This window comes from Bufo bufo, chromosome 5, assembly GCF_905171765.1.
Source record: "Bufo bufo chromosome 5, aBufBuf1.1, whole genome shotgun sequence".
Lineage (NCBI taxonomy): Eukaryota > Metazoa > Chordata > Amphibia > Anura > Bufonidae > Bufo > Bufo bufo.
In genome coordinates, this window is record NC_053393.1 from 115,330,792 (window position 1) to 115,356,045 (window position 25,254).

The 25,254-nt window shown below is 45.2% G+C and overlaps 1 protein-coding gene across 3 annotated transcripts in view; it reads right to left on the reverse strand.

The window, feature by feature from the left end:
- The window catches only part of NCOA2 (nuclear receptor coactivator 2), a 219,980-nt gene that overhangs the window by 143,723 nt on the left and 51,003 nt on the right, over window positions 1–25,254 (reverse strand). For 2 of the 3 annotated variants that reach the window (XM_040433417.1, XM_040433418.1), the window contains exon 2: window positions 19,276–19,349. The exons of the other annotated variant lie outside the window; for it this stretch is intronic. The gene's annotated coding sequence lies outside the window, so the exon portion shown is untranslated. The remainder of the gene's footprint in view (window positions 1–19,275; window positions 19,350–25,254) is intronic. 3 annotated transcript variants of the gene reach the window in all.

Below are 25,254 nucleotides of genomic sequence, written 5' to 3' on the forward strand. Positions count from 1 at the left end.
GATAATGAAAAGACAACTATTCCATATAACAACAACACTGAAGATGGCGACAACAACAAGACGACAGGGGAAGGGAAACACAAGAGGAAAGGTAACACTATGTTAAGGTGGGTAACTGACAAATTTACCCGCTACTATCTGCCTGAGCTAACCATCTAAAGAACGCCAGAGTGTCCCTGAACAAGATCCAGGGGGTCCAAGTCTTAAGATACATCCTATCGGAACCTTCATCTTCAGCTATTAGTTCCTCCATCCGACGTATGCTTTAAAAAGTGTCTAACCATTTTCTTATGTTTGGGGCTTCCCGAGACTTCCAATGTCTAGGTACAATCAAAACGCGCGGCCTGCACAAAAAATCTTAGAAGTCCTCTCTTTAAAGTTTGAATAGCACCAGGGAGCATAGATAGCAGACTCCCCTCCAGGGACCACTTTGCTGAAGTACCTGTGACCTGGTTATATAGAGCATTTAAAGCCTCCCAAGAAGGGGACACTTTAGGACAGTGCCACCAAATGTTGGACATGGTACCCCTCTCCATTCCACATCTCCAACATAAGTCCGAGCAGGTAGGGTAGAAGGAATGCAAGACGGCTGGCGTCCTGTACCATCTGGATATGATCTTGAAGTTTTTTTCTTGCAAACCACAACTAACAGCGGACTTATGGGATAGGGTGAATGCTTTTATCCACTGCTCCTCAGACATTTTTCCCCAGTTCCCTCTCCCAAGCCTTAACATATGGCAGAGAGGATAGAGGTCCCCCACTCTCCTGCAGCAACCCATAGACCAGACACACCAAATGGGTAGGGGGAGACTTTTGGAGACACAGAGATTCAAAGGCTGCAAAGTCCCTAGATAGGTTGGAAATGGGCCCTAGAGAGGATATGAATTTCTTAATGCACATATATTGGAACCAGGCCCCCCTGTCATTCTGCCCAGGGAAAGAGTCTAGGGGACGGATTACTGTTTTAAGTACTAAGTCGCGTACTTTTATACTCTCCTCCCTATGCAGGCCCAACAGCGTCTGTTGACTCATTCCAAATTGAAAGCTAGGGTTGTTGAATATGGGAGTCATGGGACCCGGAAAAGTAGTGCAACCCATGGGTACGGCATATTTGTCCCAGACATGCAGCACCCCATACGTGAGAAATGGGATGTGTTTAGGTCTATGTGACTTGGAAGTCCACAATAGGTCCTGAACCGGGAAACCCATCTCCTGCCTCTCAAACTGGACCCACCTCTTAGAGGAGATACTGTGAAACCAGTCCAACACATAGGAGAGGATCGACGCTCTATGGTACAGCTGCATATCTGGGACTCCAATCCCCCCTCTCAATTGGGATCTAGTTAGGAAACGCATCCCCAGTCTAGGAGATGAGCCGGCCCAGATGAAATCCAAGAACCGTGTTCTGAGGAACTTGAAGAAGGCACATGACACAGGTATGTGGATGGTTCTAAAGAGATACAAAATTCTAGGCAGCATGTTCATCTTTAGAGTGTGCAATCTTCCAAACCACGACAGAGGAAGTTTCCTCCAGGATGCCAAGTCTTTCTTAATGTCCTCCAGCAGCGTAACAAAATTCCTCTGATGCAGGCTGGCCACGTGAGACGGGATGGCAGTCCCTAGGTATGAAATGTAGTCCTTTTTCCATTAAAAAGAGAATGAGGCTCTTAAGGACGAGACTGTAGAGGGTGATATGTTAACATGCAATATCTCGGACTTGTGGAGGTTTACTTTGAAATTGCTTAAGTCCCCGAAGAGTGAGAACTCTTTCAGGAAGTTGGGGAGACCAACTACCGGATCGGAACAGTATATTAAGAGGTCATCCGCGTAAATGGCTATTTTAGATTCTAAGGCTCCAATGTTAAGACCCTTAATGGAAGGATTGGCCCTTAGGGCCCTGGCCAAGAATTCCATGACCATAATATACAGTAGAGGGGATAGGGGGCACCCCTGCCTCGTACCGTTAAGAATCTGAAATGAGTCAGAAAGAGCCCCGTTCACCCGTACTTGCGCTCTGGGATTGTGATATAAGGCTAGGATCCAATGTGTCATATTGGGACCTAGACCGAAAGCCCCCAACGCCTCCTGTAAAAATACCCAATCTACCCGGTCAAAGGCTTTTTCGGCATCAACCGAGAGGAGGCATAGGGGGGATCCGGAAGAGGTGGACCGCGCAATATGGGCTAAAGATCTAATAGTGTTGTCTCTTGCTTCCCGCCCAGGGACAAAGCCCACCTGATCTGCATGAATCAAAGACGGCATATGAACTTTCAACCTGTCGGCGAAGATTTTGGCATATATCTTCACGTCGATATTGATCAATGAGATTGGGCGGTAGTTGCTACACACCAAAGGGTCCTTCCCCTGTTTGGGAAGCACGCAAATATGAGCAGTCAAAGCCTGGGCTGGGAAGCAAGAGCCATTTGTTATGGAATTGCACATATCGGTAAGGGGGTGAGATATATCGTCTAGAAATGTCTTATAAAAGCGAGGGGTAAAGCCATCCGGACCCGGGCATTTACTAACCACTAATCTTTTAACAACCCTCTGGATCTCCTGAATGGAGAAATCCCTCTCTAAATCGTCCCTCTCTTCCGCCGATAGCTTAGGGCCTAGTAATTGTGACATATAATGCTTAATTTTCTGAACTTTCTGTTTTGGAGCCAAATCAGCGTACTTCCCTTTCAAATTATACAGGCTTTCGTAATAAGATTGAAACTCTTGCAGAATATCCCTGGTAGAATGGACCTTACCCCCACTCCTGCAATTAATTGAAGAGATGTAGTTGACTGGCTGTCTCTCCCGTAGCATTCTGGCTAAAAGTCTACCACTTTTGTCCCCATGGCCATAAAAAAAGCTTTTTAAGTTTATCCCTGACCCCCAAGTATTTTTGATCTATAATTTTCCGTAGAGCAGATCTAGTACTGCTGAGCTCATGGAACACCAGCAACGAAGAGTCTTTTTTATGTTGTCGCTCTAGAACAGTTAATTTCCGCAGGAATTCAGAAATCTCTGCAGAACGCATCTTCTTGAGCCTGGAGGCATGGGATATCAATCTACCTCTGATTACGCATTTTAAAGCCTCCCATTTAATGGTAGGACTAGAAGTATCCATTTTATGTACCTCCACGAAGTCCGAGACGACAGTCTTGATATCCGCCACGCATACAGGATCCCTTAACACATTGTCATTCAGTTTCCAAGTCCCCCTCCCGCGATTAGGGTCTCCTATGTTCAAAGTGACCCAAATCATAGAGTGATGTGAAAAAATAATGGGTTCAATGCCTGCCCCCGGTTGGAAATCTAGCAAACCGTGGGAAATAAAGATATAGTCAAGGCGGTGATATGAGTTATGGGTTAGGAAGAAGTCCTTATGAGTAGGGTGGAGAATACGCCATACGTTGACCAAACGTAAGGAGTGTAAGTGTCTCAAGAGTCTACGGGCCACCCCAGGAGAGATAGAGGACCTACCTGTGGAAGTATCCAGTCTGGCGTCTAGAGGAAGATTAATATCCCCGCCCATAATGATTGGTAGACCCTCCAAAAAGTCCTCCATAGCTGCAAAAACCTCAGAGGCGAAAGTCAGCTGACCTGTATTCGGGAAGTAGACATTAGCAATCACAAGGGTTCTGGAGTATATGGAAACCTTCAGAAATAAATATCTACCTAGACAATCAGACACAGTGTCTAGAATGGTGCAGGGAACATTCTTATGTATTGCAATAGACACCCTTCTAGATTTAGAAGCAACGAAAGTGCTATGAGCCCAATTCCGGAAGTACTTATTCTTATACGCAGGAACGTGTCCTGTCTTAAAATGCGTCTCCTGAAGGAGGGCAATACCCACCTTCTGCTTGTGGAGGTTATACAAAATTTGGTTCCTTTTGGCCGGTTCGTATTATACGAACATGTCTTGATAGAGGTCATAGCACTGTAAGCGAGTGATCAGGCATGAGGAATGTATACCCAGGAGTATGGGAGGGAGGAGGACACATAAGGGGAGACACAACAGACCAAGGGAGACAAGACGAACGGATAAACAGGCAAAACTCCATATTGTACCTATGAAACTATGATGCAATTGCGCACAATCTAGCAACCAGTGAAGGAGGAGAAACCAGCCCCCACCTTACCCGCCACCTAATGTAACCGAAGGAGAAAGGAAGCCCAATGAGAGCGCAGCCCCCCCCCCCCCCCATCCTTGGAAAAGTAAGCATAATACAACAAAATAACCGCTAACCAAGACCCCATATAATGAGATCCTGACCCCCCCCCCCCATTACACTACAGGGGCCCTATGAACCTACTAAAGGTTACATCAAGGCCATCAAGACCTCTTAAAATAACGGGGGAACCCGAACATGTAAAACTGTAAGGAACAGTCCTCAAACATTGGGACCCCAAATCGGCTCTCCAGACATCGCGAACCGGGGCTTACTAACTCAGGTCCAAAGAGTAGAGGAACCCAAGTCACAGTGTCTTCTTCTGCTTGGCGGCCCTGGGTGACACCTGAGACCACTGCTCCCTGACCGGAAGAGGAGCCGGGAGGGGAATGATCGGCCACTCGGGCAATGAGACCCTGGCAGCGGAAAAGTCTCTAGAAGCTTAGGTAAGTCTTCCGGATCCCTGAATGTCGCAGACCGGCCATCTTTCCTTGCATGAAGCTGGAATGGGTACCCCCATCTATATATGATGTCCTTCTCCTTTAGAAGTGAAAGCAGAGGCCTTACCGCTCTACGTAATTGTAGGGTCCTTCTTGAAAGGTCAGGGAGGATTTGAATAGGAGAGCCCCCAACTTCCAGCTTGTCTGCTCTCCTAGCAGCGCTCAGAATCTCCTTAATCTTGAGTTATATGTACGCGGCAGACGATATCTCTTGGCCTGGCTGCGTCATTAGATCTGGGACCTAGTGTCCTGTGAACTCTGTCCAATTCGATGGGCAGGGGGGTTGAATCCCCTAAAATGGAGCCAAACAATGATTGCAGCGTAGCCTCCAGGTCAGCGGCATTAACCGACTCTGCAACTCCCCGTATGTGCAGGTTATTCCTACGGTGGCGATTCTCCATATCATCCATATGGGACATCAAATGCAAAATGTGTTGCGTATGGGCCGTCAGAACCGCATGATGGTCTTCTAATTGACCCTGAACAGCCTCCTGGACCTTCTCAGAAGCCTCCACACTGTATCCTAGGTGTTTGATCTCCCCTTTGAGAGTCTCCATTTTGGAGCGGTAAGTCTGTTCTAGCCGGAAAACAGACCTTTCGAGGTCTTCTTTAGTGGGGAGGGCTAGTAATTGGGAGCGGAGATCCCATTCCCCTGTGGATGTACCTGAATTCGGGCTTCACGATTCCCTATCCGAGGGAGAGGAGCGTGATCCACGGTCCACTGCAGGGAGAGGCGCTCTGGCGGCCATCTTAGGTGTAGCCGGCGGGCCTGTTGTGGGCGGCTGGGAGCCGAAAAACTTCTGGATGCCGGCATTTTCGGACTGCTGCTCACTCTCTGGGGGACCTCTGATCGTCTTGCGACCCATCTGGAGAGGAGGAGGTGAGTTGATGTAATAGCGATCTTCACAAGGATGGCGGGAGAGCTAATCTTCCATGTGTCCCACGCAGCCACGAGCAAGCCACGCCCCCCCTCCCCCGGGGTACATCTTTTGTATTATATAACTTTTAAAGGCTGATTTGGCGAGTGTGAAAAAACTAAGAAATTCCACCACTGATTTTAGGTTCTCATATTTACGGTGTGCACTCTGCGGTAAAACAAATGACATGTTAACTTTATTCTGTGGTTCAGTACGATTATGGAAATACTACAGGCAGGCCTGGGGTGTCTGGAAGGAACTCTGGCTCTGGCTGCAATGACCATATGGCACCCTAGATTTGTGTTCACAGAATGCCGATCGGAGGACAGAGGTAGTCCAGTCTTACCATGTATCCACTCAGATGTCTCGGTCACTACTGATTGCAGCACCTGAGGGGCTAATCTACCAGGACTGGAGATCTCTCTGATCCCAGCAGTTACAATACAGCTAGCACCCACAATCATTGGCACGGGCAAAGCCCCTTAACCTGCACGATCATTGTGCTATTCTATAATGGCACAGTGTGTTAACTAGGTATTTGAATAGACATAATAGTGCAGTCCAGGGTTGGAAAGGGTTAACTTCTTACTTCTACCTTGGCCACAATAGTAGTTCAATGGTTAGGCTACACTCACAAGACAGTGGGGAAAAGGGCAGTTAAAAAACAGATAAACCTCCAGTTTTTCATGACCATTTTGTATCAGTGTATGAATCCATTTTCTGGTATGTTTTTTAACATCTGTTTTTAAGTACTGTTAAAAGTAGATGAATTTCATTAGCTTTTTTTTTTTTTTTTTAAGCCCCAACCCACACAGAGCCCTCAGAATATATCATGCTTCCTCACAGTATCCTCAGTACATATAATGCCCTTCTGTAGTGCTTCCTAGACATCTAATGGCCCCCATAGTGCCCACAATATCTAAAAAGCCCAGTATATATGCCCTAATAGTGGCCCCTGTGTGTGTGTATGTGTATGTATGTGATATATATACACACACACACATATATATTATAGCCCTATAGTGCTCCCTGTATATATATATGGCCTTACAATGCTCCCTGTATATACAGTTAGGTCCATATATATTTATTTTGGACACTGACACATAGGCTCAATTATTTCAATAAAGTCTGGTTAGCCATGCCCATGTGAATAGGCCCGTAGACTGCAACGGTTCTTAAAACATTGTGTTTTTTTAAGTTATGTGAATGCACTCTTAGCACTTCTGCCTTGCAGAAGACCACGGGCAACATCTAGATGGTGTTTGCATGTTCTCTGGGTGTTTGTATAGGTTTTCTCCAGTTATTCTGGATTCCTTTCACACTCGCAAAAAAAAAAAACCATACAGATAGGTTCATTCAGAATTTTAATTGTGAGATGTGAATGAAGACAATCTCAGCACATCGCTGTGGAGTATGTAAGTGCTATATAAAAATGAATAAAATATAGTAAACTACCAAGAGTGGTCCATTCACAGCATGACAAGTTCATCTTCCAGCGGAATAGCCTATTCTAAGGCACATCATGTACATTCACCCGCTACTAGTCAGCGGAGGCTCATCGTATCACCATTCATTGATAGAAGAACAGATAAAACCTATTGACTTTACAGATCTCTCGTCTCAAAGGCCTCTCGCTCTGTGTGTAACCTGATTTTACCTTTCACTGGTGTGCTGTGGTCACATTGCACAAGGCTGTAAAAGAGTGATTCATTAGTACACCGGGACACGGCTTGTGAAAGTGAACAATGGCAACCTCTGCTTCAGAGGATTTAACAGCCCGAGCCATGATATAACCGTGTACAACTCACCATGAATCATTACTTCACGTTAACAAGCTCTGGGTACCACATGCCCGGACCTGGATTCCTGTCTACACCTTGTGCCAAGTCATGTGCGCTGCATAAGAATCCGCAGCAGCCTTTCATCTGCATAATGACACATACGCTTTCTAATTATCACTTTGGAGTGAACAGAGAGGGTTTAAATAGACGTACTGAAGAAAAACTGTCGTCAGCTGATTTTAAGGGATATCGCACATTCAAAGGTTTACTTTTTATTTTTTTTAAAATAGGAGGTTTACAGGGTAGAGCATAAAGCGCACAGAGACTCTGATGACAGAAACCACCTTTAACCCCTCTCTCTGCTGGGGAACAAAAGTTCCTAACTCTAAGGACAGTTTCAGACGAGCGTGTCCAGCGTGGAAAGCACGCTCTGTGTGTGAGCTTGTGCAGGACTACACTGCATTATAAATCAGTAAAATGCTGCGCGCTCCTGCGAAAAGAGCAGTGTCCATAACAGAGAATCCTGCTCACACACGGATGGCGATTTCTGCACTGGGACAAGAGCGATACGGATTGTGTCAGGATCTGTTTAGGAAAAAATTATGGTTTTGCAACCAAGTTCAATCAGTTTTGATGCGTTTTTTTTCCACCTGTGAAGAAAAACTAAACAACAACAATCCTCTTCTCCTTGCAGCCATCAGTGAAGAACACACAATATAGAACAAGCTGCGATTTTTCCTGAACGCAGAGACAATAGGAGATCCATTGTAATGAATTGGTCAGGATTCAGTCCGGATTCTTTGTTCACAACAAGTGTGGAAACCAAACGGAAAAGGCTACATGCACACGACCGTTGTGTGTTTTGTGGTCCGCAAAACACAGACGGCGTCTGTGTGCGTTCCGCAATTTGCGGAACGGCACGGACAGCTATTAATATAACTGCCTATTCTTGTCCGCAAAACAGACAAGACTAGGACAGGTTATATTTTTTTTTGTGGAGCATGGAACGGAGCAACGGATGACGGAGAGCACACGGAGTGCTGTCCGCATCTTTTGTGGCCCCATTGAAGTGAATGGGTCCACAACCAAGCCACAAAAAACTGCGGCTCGGATGCGGACCAAAACAACGTTCGTGTGCATGAGGCCAAACTCACTCGCATGAAAGAGCTCTGACACTACTAAAAGGGAATTGTCAGGTTTTCAAATCTATTGCGCCATTTCATTGTTTTCCCTTTTTATGGGACTATGAAGATAAAAAGATCCTGGCGACTGCAGTACACATAATAGGCCGACACTTTTTGTTTTCGGCAGATCACTTTTCAGCTTGCGCCGTGCAGACTGGGATAGGGCCGGCCATGGTTTCATTATCAATAGAGGGTAGGGCTGGCAGCTCTGTTGCAGGAGAAACTCTCTGGTAACATGGACCTTACCAGGGAGTTGCCCCTAGTTGTGAGTGGCAGCTGGCGAGACCGTTTTCCCAGTCCTTTCTATAGCCACATAACTGACTCCGTTTGTACTAAGGCTAGTTCCTAACCTGCGGTAAATCTATCCGGTAGGCTGTTCAGGCAGCTGTATACGATCGTGCACCGCTGGAGGGGTCTGGCGGGGATTCATTTCGTTTCCGGCATCAGCGCCATGTTTCGGTCATACAGAACCAGTTTTTGTTCAGTGTGGTGGCATCCCCAGCATCAGGATGGATATACAACATCACTAGGGCTATTAGTGAAGCTCATGTGCACAAGGGGCAACGTCTTTAATAGCTTTTGTAAAAAGTTACGACTAATGTTGTCCTTCTGAATAGGAGATGGCAAAAGATACTAGTGACGCTCACAGCTTCAGGGAGGTAAAAGAAGCTAGGACGCAGGGAAACATCATTGTTATCAGCAGGGCCAGATTTGCCATTTCTGGGGCCCCATGGAAAGTTATGTTTGGGGCCCCCTTGCACAGCTAAACTCCACCCCTATCATACCATTACACTCCGCCCACCACACAACTAAGGCTACTTTCACACTCACGTTTTGTGCGGATCAGTCTTGTATCTGCACAGACGGATCCGCACCAATAATGCAAACGCTTGTATCCGTTAATAACAGATCCGTTTGCATTATTCATTCAAAATCCGTCTTGACTTACATTGAAAGTCAACGGGGAACGGATCCGTTTTCAATTGCACCATATTGTGTCAGTGAAAAACTTTTTTTTTTTTGGCTCCACATAGTCAGACGGTCCCCAAAACGCTGCAAGCTGCGTTTTAGTGACAGTCTAAAAAAAACGCAACGGAGACCAAGCGCAGCCAAATTGATGCATTCTGAACTGATCCTTATCTATTCAGAATGCATTGGGGCTGAACTGATCCGTTTTGGGCCGCTTGCGAGAGCCCTGAAACGGATCTCACAAGCGGACCCAGAAACGCCAGTGTGAAAGTAGCCTAAGCCCCACACAGCGTTGGCCGTCTAAACCCCACTCTTAGTTTAGCAGTGCAGCCTGGGCTTTTTTCAAGGCTCCCCCACTAGGCCCGTGTGCCGTTAAACTGGCTGCAGAGGCACTATGGGGCACATTTATAAGCCCCTGCACTGTCGGTGGATCCGCCAAAGTTATGTAGAGGCGCCGGCACTACATATACACCACACAAGTGGCGTACATCTGTTCGTAAATGACCCCCTATGTCACCATCTGATTTAGTTTTATTTTTAGCCAACTGCTTGTTGCTCCTTGATCTCTGGGGCCCCAAGCCTTAGCTTTGTTTGCATGATGGCAAAATCCACTCCCGGCTTTCAGCTCCGGGTCGCCGCGGCCAACCACCTGTAATTTTTGAACAATCTAAAAATAAAAGACTCTATAAAAAAATTCCTTAAAAAAGCCGCCGCCTGTGTCGAGGGAGGTTGTGCAGGTTTTGGCTGTAATTATCATTTTACTGCTCATAGTAAATGCTGCCAATGGCTTCATATTCATATTCTCACCCATGGACATCTTTACCATTCATTATGGTTTTTCAATGTGTCTGTAAAAATGCTGGCAGTCTGTCATTTTTGATAAATTGTCAGGAAAAATAAAAATCAGGTTGTGATCGTCTCCCTTCCATCACAGTTCACATGTATGAACACTTGATGACCAGGAGGTGCGGATGTGAAGTCACACGCGGCGTCCACATACCTGCTATGAGCGCAGGCATCCCACTAATCTCAGCATCCTGTGTGAGGAAAAACAAGCGGACTCTGACTCACGCAGGGAGCGGCTTAACATTCCTCTGACATAACACGCTGACAGATGCCCATTTTACTTGAGTGCAGGCATGCCACCCGACACTATAAATAATATACAGGTCTATTATTACACTGACGGCGGGAAAGTGCAGGTTAGCTCACCAGTTTTATCTCAGCCAGGGCCATCACCTCATTAAAAATACACCACATACTATACTACAAAGTGTAACTCCAGGCATAGAGACATGTCAGAACTTAGATCTCATCAGTAGTACTCCAGACACCGAGAGCCCTATTAATAATAGGTACGTGGAAGAAGCGCCGTTACTCCCATTGACACCGTCTTCTCCATTCAGGAAAAGTAATACAAGTCTATGGGCATGTTCTCTCCCGCAAAAAGCAGAGAGGGGGCAGGCAGTGCCCTGCAAAACCTCTTCATTTTTTCGGTTGGCTGGGGCCTCGGTAGCCACATCTATATCTGGTGAGCTTGCGCTTATACACATAATCAAACCAGAACAAGAGCTGAAGTGTAAAGAAGGAGGGACAAATCAGCATCTTCAGCCACAGATGGGGCTGGAGGTGTAATTAAAAGGGGTTATTCTAGAAATAATATTGATGACCTATCCTTGGTGGCCTCTTCCTAGACCATGTGACATCACCATACATTGGTTACATCGCCTAGTTTCAGCTCAGCCCCATTCAAGTCAATGGGACTGAGCTGCAATACCAAGCACAGCCGCTATACAATGTACGGCACTGTGCTTGGCAAGCTGCCGGGAGCCCACTGAGCTCGCCAGATCTCCGGTGAGCTCTGCAGCTCACTGATACAGCTACCCCCACCGATGGGAGAACGATGACCTATTCTGAGGATAGGTCATCATTATCGTTCCCGGGATAAACCCTTTTAGACTACCTCAGACCGCCATTAGACAATACCGCTAAGCTACCATCACAGATCAGGGTTATACCCTACAACAAGTCGCCATAAATACAATACAGATAAAAAACATTCATAAAACCCTACGGCTGTGTTAAGACCTTTTTACCCAGGCTGATGCAAAGGAAATCATCGGGAACAAACTCGTCATTTCCAATAATTATCTGATCACTGACTGAAGGGTAGAGCTGATTCTACATGTAACACTCATCTCTTCTGCGTGGGGATGAAAGGTCGCGACTGCAACCGCCCGTCCCTGTACAGACTCACTGTTTGCCAGCAGCACATCCATGTTTACACAAGGTGATGTGCTGCCAGCAAACAATGATTTTATGTGCTGCTTAAAAAGATGTGATCTGGAGTGTGTGCTTGCTTATTGGGCAGTCGGCAGCGCCATTTACATAAGGCAGCTATCAGGAACGAGTATTCGTACAAAAGCTTGTTCCCGATAATTGCCCTGATCCTCATCCCATGTAAAAAGTTTTTTAGGGAGCTGTATTTTAAGTCTCTAGTGTCTTAGGCTACTTTCCCTCTCACGTTTTGGGCGGATTCGTCATGGATCAGCAAAAACGGATCCGTTACAATAATACAACCGCATGCATCCGTTATGAACGGATCGGTCTGTATTATCTGTAACATAGCCAAGACGGATCAGTCATGAACTCCACTGAAAGTCAATGGGAGACGGATCCGTTTTCTATTGTGCCAGATTGTGTCAGAGAAAACGGATCCGTCCTCATTGACTTACATTGTGTGCCAGGACGAATCCGTTTGGCAGTTTCGTCAAGCGGACAGCAAAACGCTGCAGGCATCGCTATGGTGTCCGCCACCAGAGCGGAATGGAGGAGAATGGCGGGAAACTGATGCATTCTGAGCGGATCCTTTTTCATTCAGAATGCATTAGGGCAAAACTGATCCGTTTTAGACCACTTGTGAGAGCCCTGAACGGATCTCACACACGGAAAGCCAAAACGCGAGTGCGAAAGTAGCCTTATCTGCGAACAATACGACTCCATAATATTAAATTATTCTTTGACACTACTATATAGAAATGATCACACTAATACGCAGTTGCAGGCAGTGTTCTGAGAGTGCAGTAGCCCTGTGTGTCTTATGATCAGGGTTGCCAAACAAAAAACTTTACCAAAATCATGGGCAATGAACATTTTTCACAGACAAATTGGAAAACCATAATGAATGATAAAAGATTATAGCTCAGTATACAGATTACGCCACATTACCAGCATTTACCAAAATAATCTAGTCAAGCACCACCAGCCTCAAAAAAAAAATATCACAGGCACGGACAGGAATTTTCTGGACAATTGGGTCCCTTGCACACAGTTGCTGGTTTGGCACTTAAAGGGGTTGGCCCATCTCGGACTTAAATAGGAACCGCTCCTGTATCTAGAACAACCCCCCCCCCCCCCCCCCATCCCCTTCCTCGATCTGGAGAGGAGCGCATCGCGCCTGCACAGGTGCCCCTCCATTCACTGCTATGGGAGTTCTGAAAACAGCCGGCTGAGTGCATCCACGTTTTGGATGCAGTTTTTATATTTGGAACTCACATAGCTGTGAATGCTGGATGGTAGCTCATGTGCAGTGCACACTCCTTCACTTTGATGGGCCCATTCTGGAGATAGGTGCGAGCCCCAGAGCTGGGACCTGCACCTATCTGACACTGACGGCATATATTAGCAATATACCACCAATGTCTAAGATGAGAAAACCCGTGGTGGTATATTTCCATCACTGCTACCCTGCCAGGAAAGGCAACTGCAGGCACCTGGGAACCTGTCCCCGGGATTTTGTGTATAGAGCTGAAGACATGGGTTGCTAGATGGCCGCTAGCACATCCGCAATACCCAGTCCCCATAGCTCTGTGTGCTTTTATTGTTTAACCACCTCAGCCCCCTTAGCTTAAACACCCTGAAAGACCAGGCCACTTTTTACACTTCTGACCTACACTACTTTCACCGTTTATTGCTCGGTCATGCAACTTACCACCCAAATGAATTTTACCTACTTTTCTTCTCACTAATAGAGCTTTCATTTGGTGGCATTTCATTGCTGCTGACATTTTTACTTTTTTTGTTATTAATCGAAATTTAACGATTTTTTAGCAAAAAAATGACATTTTTCACTTTCAGTTGTAAAATTTTGCAAAAAAAACGACACCCATATATAAATTTTTCTCTAAATTTATTGTTCTACATGTCTTTGATAAAAAAAAAAATGTTTGGGTAAAAAAAAAATTGCTTTGGGTAAAAGTTATAGCGTTTACAAACTATGGTACAAAAATGTGAATTTCCGCTTTTTGAAGCAGCTCTGACTTTCTGAGCACCTGTCATGTTTCCTGAGGTTCTACAATGGCCAGACAGTACAAACACCCCACAAATGACCCCATTTCGGAAAGTAGACACCCTAAGGTATTCGCTGATGGGCATAGTGAGTTCATAGAACTTTTTATTTTTTGTCTCAAGTCAGCGGAAAATGATGATTTTTTTTTTTTTTCTTACAAAGTCTCATATTCCACTAACTTGTGACAAAAAATAAAAACTTCCATGAACTCACTATGCCCATCAGCGAATACCTTGGGGTGTCTTCTTTCCAAAATGGGGTCACTTGTGGGGTAGTTATACTGCCCTGGCATTCTAGGGGCCCAAATGTGTGGTAAGTAGTTTGAAATCAAAATCTGTAAAAAATGGCCGGTGAAATCCGAAAGGTGCTCTTTGGAATGTGGGCCCCTTTGCCCACCTAGGCTGCAAAAAAGTGTCACACATGTGGTATCTCCGTACTCAGGAGAAGTTGGGCAATGTGTTTTGGGGTGTCATTTTACATATACCCATGCTGGGTGAGATAAATATCTTGGTCAAATGCCAACTTTGTATAAAAAAAAATGGGAAAAGTTGTCTTTTGCCAAGATATTTCTCTCACCCAGCATGGGTATATGTAAAATGACACCCCAAAACACATTCCCCAACTTCTCCTGAGTACAGCGATACCACATGTGTGACACTTTTTTGCAGCCTAGGTGGGCAAAGGGGCCCACATTCCAAAGAGCACCTTTCGGATTTCACCGGCCATTTTTTACAGATTTTGATTTCAAACCACTTCTCACGCATTCGGCCCCTAAAATGCCAGGGCAGTATAACTACCCCACAAGTGACCCCATTTTGGAAAGAAGACACTCCAAGGTATTTCGTGATGGGGATAGTGAGTTCATTGAAGTTTTTATTTTTTGTCACAAGTTAGTGGAATATGAGACTTTGTAAGGAAGAAAAAAAAAAAAAAAAAAAAAAAAAAAAATCATAATTTTCCGCTAACTTGTGACAAAAAATATAAAATTGTAGGAACACGCCATGCCCCTCACGGAATACCTTGGGGTGTCTTCTTTCCAAAATGGGGTCACTTGTGGGGTAGTTATACTGCCCTGGCATTTTCCAGGGGCCCTAATGTGTGGTAAGTAGGTAAATGACCTGTGAAATCCTAAAGGTGCTCTTTGGAATGTGGGCCCCTTTGCACACCTAGGCTGCAAAAAAGTGTCACACATGTGGTATCGCCGTATTCAGGAGAAGTTGGGCAATGTGTTTTGGGGTGTCTTTTTACATATACTCATGCTGGGTGAGAGAAATATCTCGGCAAAAGACAACTTTTCCCATTTTTTATACAAAGTTGGCATTTGACCAAGATATTTATCTCACCCAGCATGGGTATATGTAAAATGACACCCCAAAACACATTGCCCAACTTCTCCTGAGTACGGCGATACCACATGTGACACTTTTTTGCAGCCTAGATGCGCAAAGGGGCCCACATTCATTTTATGAGGGCATTTTTAGACATTTGGATCCCAGACTTCTTCTCACGCTTTAGGGCCCCTAGAATGCCAGGGCAGTATAAATACCCCACATGTGACCCCATTTTGGAAAGAAGACACCCCAAGGTATTCAATGAGGGGCATGGCGAGTTCATAGAATTATTTTTTTTTGGCACAAGTTAGCGGAAATTGATATATATATATTTTTTCTCACAAAGTCTCCCTTTCCGCTAACTTGGGACAAAAATTTCAATCTTTCATGGACTCAATATGCCCCTCAGCGAATACCTTGGGGTGTCATCTTTACGAAATGGGGTCACATGTGGGGTATTTATACTGCCCTGGCATTCTAGGGGCCCTAAAGCGTGAGAAGAAGTCTGGAATATAAATGTCTACAAAAATTTTACGCTTTTGGATTCCGTGAGGGATATGGTGAGTTCATGTAAGATTTAATTTTTTGACACAAGTTAGTGGAATATTAGACTTTGTAAGAAAAAAAATAATAATTTCCGCTAACTTGGGCCAAAAAAATGTCTGAATGGAGCCTTACAGGGGGGTGATCAATGACAGGGGGGTGATCAATGACAGGGGGGTGATCAGGAAGTCTATATGGGGTGATCACCCCCCTGTCATTGATCACCCCCCTATAAGGCTCCATTCAGATGTCCGTATGTGTTTTGCGGATCCGATCCATGTATCAGTGGATCCGTAAAAATCATACGGACATCTGAATGCAGCCTTACAGGGGGGTGATCAATGACAGGGGGGGTGATCAGGGAGTCTATATGGGGTGATCACCCCCCTGTCATTGATCACCCCCCTATAAGGCTCCATTCAGATGTCCGTATGTGTTTTGCGGATCCGAACCATGTATCAGTGGATCCGTAAAAATCATACGGACATCTGAATGCAGCCTTACAGGGGGGTGATCAATGACAGGGGGGTGATCACCTCCGTCATTGATCACTCCCCTGTAAGGCTCCATTCAGACGTTCGTATGTGTTTTGCGGATCCGATCCATCTATCCGTGGATCCGTAAAATTCATACGGACGTCTGAATGGAGCCTTACAGGGGGGTGATCAATGACAGGGGGGTGATCAGGGAGTCTATATGGGGTGATCACCTCCGTCATTGATCACTCCCCTGTAAGGCTCCATTCAGACGTCCGTACGTGTTTTGCGGATCCGATCCATCTATTAGTGGATCCGTAAAATTCATACGGACCTCTGAATGGAGCCTTACAGGGGGGTGATCAATGACAGGGGGGTGATCAATGGAAGGGGGGTGATCAGGGAGTCTATATGGGGTGATCTGGGGTGATCAGGGGTGATCAGTGGTTCATAAGGGGTTAATAAGTGACAGGGGGGTGTAGTGTAGTGTATTGGTGCTTGGTGCTACTTTACTGAGCTGCCTGTGTCCTCTGGTGGTCGATCCAAACAAAAGGGACCACCAGAGGACCAGGTAGCAAGTATATTAGACGCTGTTATCATAACAGCGTCTAATATACCTGTTAGGGGTTAAAAAAATCACATCTCCAGCCTGCCAGCGAACGATCGCCGCTGGCAGGCTGGAGATCCACTCGCTTACCTTCCGTTCCTGTGAGCGCGCGCGCCTGTGTGCGCGCGTTCAAAGGAAATCTCGCGTCTCGCGAGATGACGCACGGATGCGTCCAGGAGGAATGAATCAAACACCTTCCGGACGCATCCGTGCGTTAGGCGGTCGGGAGGTGGTTAAAAAAAAACGATTTGATACATATGCAAATTGCCTGAGATGAGTCAGAGCTTGAAAATATGACTCTTCTCTGGTCACACAAGTAAGATATGACTCTTATGTTAATTTGCATATGTATCAAATCGTTGTTTTTTTTTATACAATAAAAGCACACAGAGCTATGGGGACTGGGCATTGCGGATGTGCTAGCAGCCATCTAGCATCCCATGTCCTCAGCTCTATACACAAAATCCCGGGGACAGGTTCCCTTTAACTTTTGGCTTCGGGGGTGCCATTTGTTACAGTACATTTATTTAATATGTTATATATTTTAATGCAGTAATAAAAGTGATATTTTAAAGTGATTGTCCACTGTTTAAGTCACGGCTTTCTTCACTAGCTGATCAGTGGGGGTCCGACAGCCCACACTCACCAATCAGCTGTAGGGCAATGGCTCCAGTACAGGAAGCAGACATCTCCATCTACTATGTAGTGGACTGAGCTCGTCACTATGGGGCTGCTCCCACTGAAGTCAGTGTCGGACCCCCACCAATCAGCTAATGATGGCTTATCCTGAGGCCTATCCTCATGAATTTCTGAATTTTTTATTTTTTTTTTATCTCCCTCATTCCTTTATATTGCAAAGTATTTATACCGTGGCAGGTGTATTTACAAAGTATACCACAAAGAGGTCCACTTTTATCTACATCTAATTAAAGAAAATAAATTAAAATACAGAAGACATCATCTTCCAAACTGCATTTTATTTACTGATAAAGTTAAGGCTCGATTTCAAAGAAAAAAAAAAAAGGAGAAAAATAAAGCTTTCCTTTAGGGCCCATGAACACGGCCATATGGCCGTGGCGCCCGTATTGTGGACTGCAAATAATCACAATCTGTGCAGAGCAGAGGCACGGATCAGAAGCACCACAAAACACTTCTGTGGCATTTCCGTCCGTGCCTCAGCACTGCCAAAAAAATAAAAATAGAACACGTTTTATTTTTTTTGCGGTGCAGAATGTATCTTGCGGATTGCGGACCCATTCAAGTGAATGTGTCCGCATCCACAAAAGGCGTGCACTCGGCCAGTACCCATGCATTGCAGACCGCTATTTGTGGTCCGCAGCATCGGCACTGGGCACAGACGTTCATGAGTCCTTATCCTTTCCCTGTATACAAAAACAGCCTAAGGCCTCATGCACATGACCGTGCCGTTTTTTGCGGTCCGCAAAAAAACGGAAGCCGCCCGTGTTGCCTTCCGCAATGAACGGAACGGGTGCCGGCAATATAAATGCCTATTCTTGTCCGCAAAGCGCGGACAAGAATAGGACATGTTATATTTTTTTTAGCGGGTCCCGGAACAGAGCCACGAATGCGGACAGCACACAGAGTGCTGTCCGCATCTTTTGCGGCCCCATTGAAAACGGCAGCTCGGATGCGGACCCAAACAACGGTCGTGTGCATGAGGCCTAAAATGCATTGTCTAGCCTAGTGTGAAAACAGCCTTAAATGTATTGTGTTTTCAACTTACCCAATTACCATCTCATCTTTATCACAACACTATAAAAAGTTCTAATCGATGACCGATACAAATCCAGAATTGCTGCCATCTGAGATCCTGCAGCATCATACATACCTGTCTAGAACAGTACACATAATACACAAAGCAAAAACCTGCATAAAAATCTCCTGTTGTGAATGACTGAAAACCGCACGGTTATGTGATCGGTGGGGATCCAACTTCCATCATCCCCACTGACCGGTTGCACTCGGAGCACTGCGGCCTTCTCACAGCTTACCCAGCACAGCGCGGTCCATTGTACAGCAGCTTTATTTTGTATTGCAGCCTAGGCCCATTCAGTTGTATGGGACTGAGTTGCACAAAGACCATGTGATCATAGAACGTGCCTAGGGAGAGGCCGCAGCGCTCCACAGCCTCTTCAACCAGCTGATCGGCAGGGGTGATGGGAGTTGGAGCCCCACTTATCAGATATTGATCAATATTTTATTCCTGGAAAACCCCTTTAAACTGAAATAGGGTTTTAATAATGAGACAACCCCTTTAAGGAGCATACAACATTACACTGTAAGAACAGCAGACACTGAAGTACAGTATTACAATGGGTTAATAAAAGAACTACAAAAAAAAAAAAAACACTTAGTGTAGAAGTTGCCACAAAGTCAAACACAAGTGTGGACCTTGTCTGCTACTACTTCACGAGTAAACATGAAATATTTACCTGTTAATGCATCATGAGGCGCATGAACATGTATTTCCTTTCCATAAACAGCTCTTCTGTAATCTGGAATATACCTAGAAAGGAAACAAAACCAAGTCACTGGAGTCACCACAGTCTACGTATAATAGATTCCTAACATACCTTCTGTTAGAAACTCAGAGAAATAAATCAGAAACAACCACAGCAGATCATATCAAACAAAAGATGAAATGTTCTCCAGGAATACGTTCTTCCAATAACTACTGGGGCCAGTATGCAAATAAGTTAAAAAGGTCTCCAACCGTCTGCAGCATTTTCTACTTCAACTCAGGAAGTATAGTCTGTACCCATATCAACAAGTACAAAAATATATAGGTGTCCACATTCAGTATACGCTGCTAACCAGTTCAAGACTGGGCTGTTTTTTTTTGCCAATTTGGTTATGTAAACAGTTTTTCAATTTTTGTGCCTCTCAGTGAAACAAGGCGCATTATTTTGTAACTTTTTTAGCATATATACACACACACACACAGTAGTGTATAAACATCTGGTGGTTGGGACTGGTTGCCGAGACTGGCGGTTGTGGCTGAGACTGGTGGCTGTGGCTGGTGGCCGAGATTGGTGGCTGTAGCTTGTGGCTGAGACTGCTTGCACTGAGTGCTGGCTGTGGCTGAGACTGCTGGCCTTAATCGCTTGGTATTACACTTTTTGTGATGTAAGGTGATTAAAAAATGAAATTTTTGGCCCTTTTTTTTTTTACGGCGTTCACCAGACGGGTAGGACAACATACTATTTTTATAGAGCAGGTTGTTACGGACACAGTGATGCCTAATATGTGCATTTTTTTTATTTTGTTTATACAATAAAAGCATTCTTGAAAAAACAAAATCATGTTCTTCTGTTTCCATTTTTTTTATTTTTTGAGCGATTGTCTTAGGTAGGGTCTCATTTTTTGCGGGATGAGATGACTGTTTGATTGGTACCATTATGGGGCACATATGACTTTTTGATTGCTTGGTATTACACTTTTTGTGATGTAAGGTGATAAAAAAAATTATTTTTTGGCACATTTTATTATTATTTTTTTATTTTGGACCCAGACCCACTTGGTTCTTGAAGATCCAGTGGGTCTGATGGCTTACAATACACTGCAGTACACTATATATAGTGTACAGCAGTGTATTGAACTCACACTAAGCCTGATCAGGCTTAGATATACCACAGCAAGCTGGATGCCTGTTAAGGCGTCCAGTTGCCATGGTAACCATTGGGACGCTGCCCTAAGGACTACTGCATGGAAGGGGTTAAACGGCAGACATCGGTGCCAGTACCGATGTCGGCCGTTTCAAGCATTACAGCTAACACTCTGCCCTGCTGCCGCTCTGCCATCTTGAAAGGGGGGCGGGGGGGGCGGGGGTGCTGCGCACTCTGCATCTTGAGGGGGGGCATTAACCTTTCAAGCATCGGGCTGCTGCCAGGGCAGAGCAGCGGCCCGATGGTTAGCCCCTCCATACAGCGGTCCCTAAGGACCACAGCATGGAAGGGTTTAAACGGACGACATCGGTGCCAGCAACTATGTCAGCCGCTTCAAGCAGAGTGTAAGCTCGACATTACAGCTAACACTCTGCCTGCTGCCGCTCTGCCCCCTAAAATAGGGAGGGGGGGGGTGCTGCGCGCTCTGCATCTCCTGAGCAGAGAGAGGAGCGGATGGCGGCGGGGTAGCTGTGGCCTCGAAGGTATCTATGGGCAGTCAGGCTGCAGGGAAACTTGTGTGTAGCGCTGTGTCCGTGTGGAGCACTGTGTCCCGATTGGACGCCGTGCATGACCAGTGCAAAACTGGTGACACACACACGGACACCGCGCACTCACACAGGGATTTTATTATTATAGATTATAGATATATAGGCTTACTTAGCTGGTAAGACACTGAGCTTCCTGACAGAAATCTAATGGACCCCATTATAGTCCATGGAGTCTGTTGGGGTCCTTTCATGTAAGTCATAAAAAGGATCAGGCGCTTTTAGAACATAAGAAATCCCTAATGCAGATCTGAACAGGGCCTTTATATCGCTCCTGTTTGCAGCATAATATTCTCAAACTTGGTTATGAAATCCATACTTAGGGGGGGTTACCCCCTGATAATCCCGTCACAATTAGACATGTATGACACATCCTACTCTGCTCTCATGATCGGCAGTAAACCCTATTTTGCCATTAGGGCGACTGCAAAAGCGTAGAAGGGATTATCAATTATCTTCCGATTATAATTATGCATTATCATCCAAACAAGTGAATCTAATGAATGAAACGGTCATTAGGTTCCGCAATCGTCACGGACCCGTAATAAACGCTGGGCTGCCGGCAAAGGGTTAATTATGTCACTTGGCCACGCAATCTATTCTTACAACCTGCAATATTCCGGTAATATATTGACCTTGGAACTAGATTCAGTGCAACTCTCAGAAGTTGAATGATTTGCCTTGCTCTGATTAATGATTAATTAATGTCTTCGGCTCTTACTGGCTAATGCGAGCTCTAAGGCTTTGGGAGAGATAAAACCTCTTTCACTAATTAGCCCTGAAACCCAATTAAAAGATCCATTGTGGAGACGACTTGGAGCAATTTCAGAATTTGTTTCGTTTACTGTACAAGGTACTTAGAGGTTTCATGTCCATATCCAGGCCTCTCCGTTTCCCCCGCCCGGGCGATATTTGTGCATTTGGAATAGTTTATTTAATGGCGAGCCCGGGTCACAGACGCAGATTTATTAGTACGAAGCCGGACGGCCCTCGTGCCTTAACCCCAGACTCTCGAGCCACCATCTTCTAACAAATCCATTACAGTGTCTCTAAGCCAGAAGCACTTGGCTCGCTGCCTCTACAATTAGTCACTAGCAATTACCAGCGCTCTCTTCTCTTGCAGAATCTTCATTTAATTTACATTAAAAGCGACTTCTCATCAACATATAAATAACCTTCATTTTACTCCCTATTTTCCCCGGAAAGCTTTAACATATGTTTTGGGTGCTCTGAAATGTGTTCTTCTCATTTTCACACATTATTGCAGATTTGCTTTTCACCTCTGCTCACAATCTGATGAAAAGAACCAGAACTGGAGAACTGGGAGACAAAGGCTTTCGAGAGGCACTTTTGGCAAGTGACACAATACAAGTGGACGGTATATAGAGGTCTAAGGCTTTATCAGACCCATAAATGACAGTCTTAGGCTAGAAATTAAATTTTTTCCTGGGCCATCGGATCTCGTCTGTATCCACTGCTGTTATGACCCTGTAGCAAGCTCCGTCTGAACGAGGCTCTATGAAAATCATCATGACAGCCTACTTTATTATTATTATTATAACATTGGGACAGTAACCTGCCAAGAGTGCACTTAAAGGGGCTGTCCTATCATGACAACTTATCAGCTATCCACAACATAAGATAGGCAGCTGATCGGTGAGGGTCCAAACGTCGGGGTGGCCACCAAGATATGGGGTCCTGAAGTCTCCTGAGTGAACACAGTGACAGTCACGCCTGTGCGCTGCCACTCCATTCATCTCGATGGGACGCCACTGCAGTTTCAAATGCAGTTGTTTTTTTTTTTGCCAAGGAGAAGAACGTCAAATTTCCAATTCCCTTTGATTGCACTCCTGGCTATAGTTCATAAAACGGCATAAAAAACTTTAGCTTTAAAAAAATAATAATTAAATACTGTGGGAAACTATTACTGGGATTAAATCCTGTATTTGAGACACACAACAGGCAAATCTAACACAGTCAGCAAACATGGCCATGTGAACATACCCAAGGCTGTGTTGTGGTTATCAATTCATATGGGAATCTCTCTCTTTTTTCCCCTGTGCCAAAAACCATTCAAGCTCCTGATGAGCGCAGAAGAGAAATCCCTCAATACCAGAGTAATTGTGTACGGCTGAACACTATTCTCCACTACTGAACCTAGCCATCTCATTACTGAAGGTCTTAAAGGGGTATTCCCATCTTAGACAACGGGGGCATATCGCTAGGATATGCCCCCATTGTCTGATAGGTGCGGGGACCAGCACCTATATCGAGAACGGAGCGGGGAGCGCTGTGGCTGGAGGACCCCATATTTCCCAGGGTCCGACCACCACCAAGCGCTAATTCCCGCCTCTCCCATAGAAGTGAATGGGAGCGTGCCGCGAATGGGAGCCAGCATTCGGCTATTTTCGGTGGCCCCATAGAAATGAACGGAGGGTGGCTTCACTTTTGGGCTCCGTTCTCGATATAGGTGCGGGTCCCAGCAGTGGGTCCCACACCTATAATACAATGGGGGCATATCCTAGCGATATGCTCCCATTGTCTGAGATGAGAAAACCCCTTTAAGGTGGCCGTATGCAAAGAGGTATCTCCCAAGAAAGAGAACTCTCTCGCCCCCTATTAGTCAAGATCTGACTTTCCAACAAGCCTCGGGAATTGACAAGGGGATATAAGCCAGGTCAGATATCCATCCCTAGACAGCTGTTTCTGGGAGCTTACCCCTTGTCAGTACGGAGCAGGATTCTGGCTGGCTCAGTGCAATGCTTTGGAAGCATCTTAGGCAGGGTCCTGAATCTACTTAAAGGAAATGTGTCACCAAAATATTTTTCTGTCAGTTAAAACCAGATAGTAAAACATATACTTTTTTCTAATGTGTTTTTATTTTCTGATTGTAGATATATTTATTCTACATCCCACACATGATTATGGGGCAGCCATCTTGCCTGAGTTGTTCTTAACAGCATTTAGAAAGCACTAATGGCAGCCCCATGGGCCATAGACACAATGGTCAGGAGGGGACCTCATTGACTTCTATGGGAGAGTTTTCTAAGCTGCTCTCTGCCCTGTGCAGAGGTCATTGTAGAAGGAAAGAATAGATAACCTCTGACAATCACCTATTGTGAATGATGAATCTTGTCTTATCTATACACAGAGGTGATATCATTACAGGCAGGTTTAGGCCCCCTGCACTTGAACGTGTGCACCCCGTGGTAGTGCTGCGGCCTGCAAAATGCGGCCCGCAATGCACGAACACAGTCCGTGGGGCAGCCGCAGCGGATCGTGGACCCATTCACTTTAATGGGTCCGCGATCCGGCCGTTCCGCAAAAAGATAGGACATGTTCTATATTTTGGTGGAACGGAAGTACGGGACGAAACCCCACAGAAGCACTCCGTAGTGCTCCTGTAGGGTTCCGTTCCGCACCATTCCGCATCTCCGGATTTGCGGACCCATTTAAGTGAATGGGTCCGCATCCGTGATCAAATGCGGTCCGCAATACGGCAACGGGAAGCACACGTTCGTGTGCAGGGGGCCTTAGTGTGACAGATAAGCAGATAACTGCAGTAAAGTGATCTGTACAGACCAAAAGGTGGCTCCTATTATTAAGCTTAGTGACAAGTGTCAAAACTGTGGGATTTTATGGTTTCTGTTTAAATATATATATATATATATATATATATATATATATATATATATATATATTTATTAGTGACATGAAAAATTTGAAATAACAAATCAACAATTCTTAAAAAGTATGAGAAGCATAAACGTGATTGAAACAATAGGTCATTTTATGATGACCCATTCCCTTTAAAGAGACCAGTCCTGTATGGAGACTTACTGTAAGTGCTCCATGGGCAAGGAATATTCGCCATCACCACCTACGAGTCAAGATCCAACCTTCCAATAAGCCTTGGGATTTGACAAGGGGATATAGTAAGGCCATACACAGCCAAACGTCAGTCAAGAGGCCTCATGCAAAGGCCGTGTCTGTATTTTGGTCCACAAAAATTGATCTGCAAAATACGGATACCCTCTATGCGCAGTCCTTATTCTTCTCACTCCCATCAACAGAAAGTGCTATTCTTGTCTACAATACAGACCACAATAGGACATGTTCTATCTATTGGGGAATGGAAAAAAAGAATCCGCAAAAGCATGGCTCCATACAAATGAATATGTCAGTGTGTATCTACAAAAGA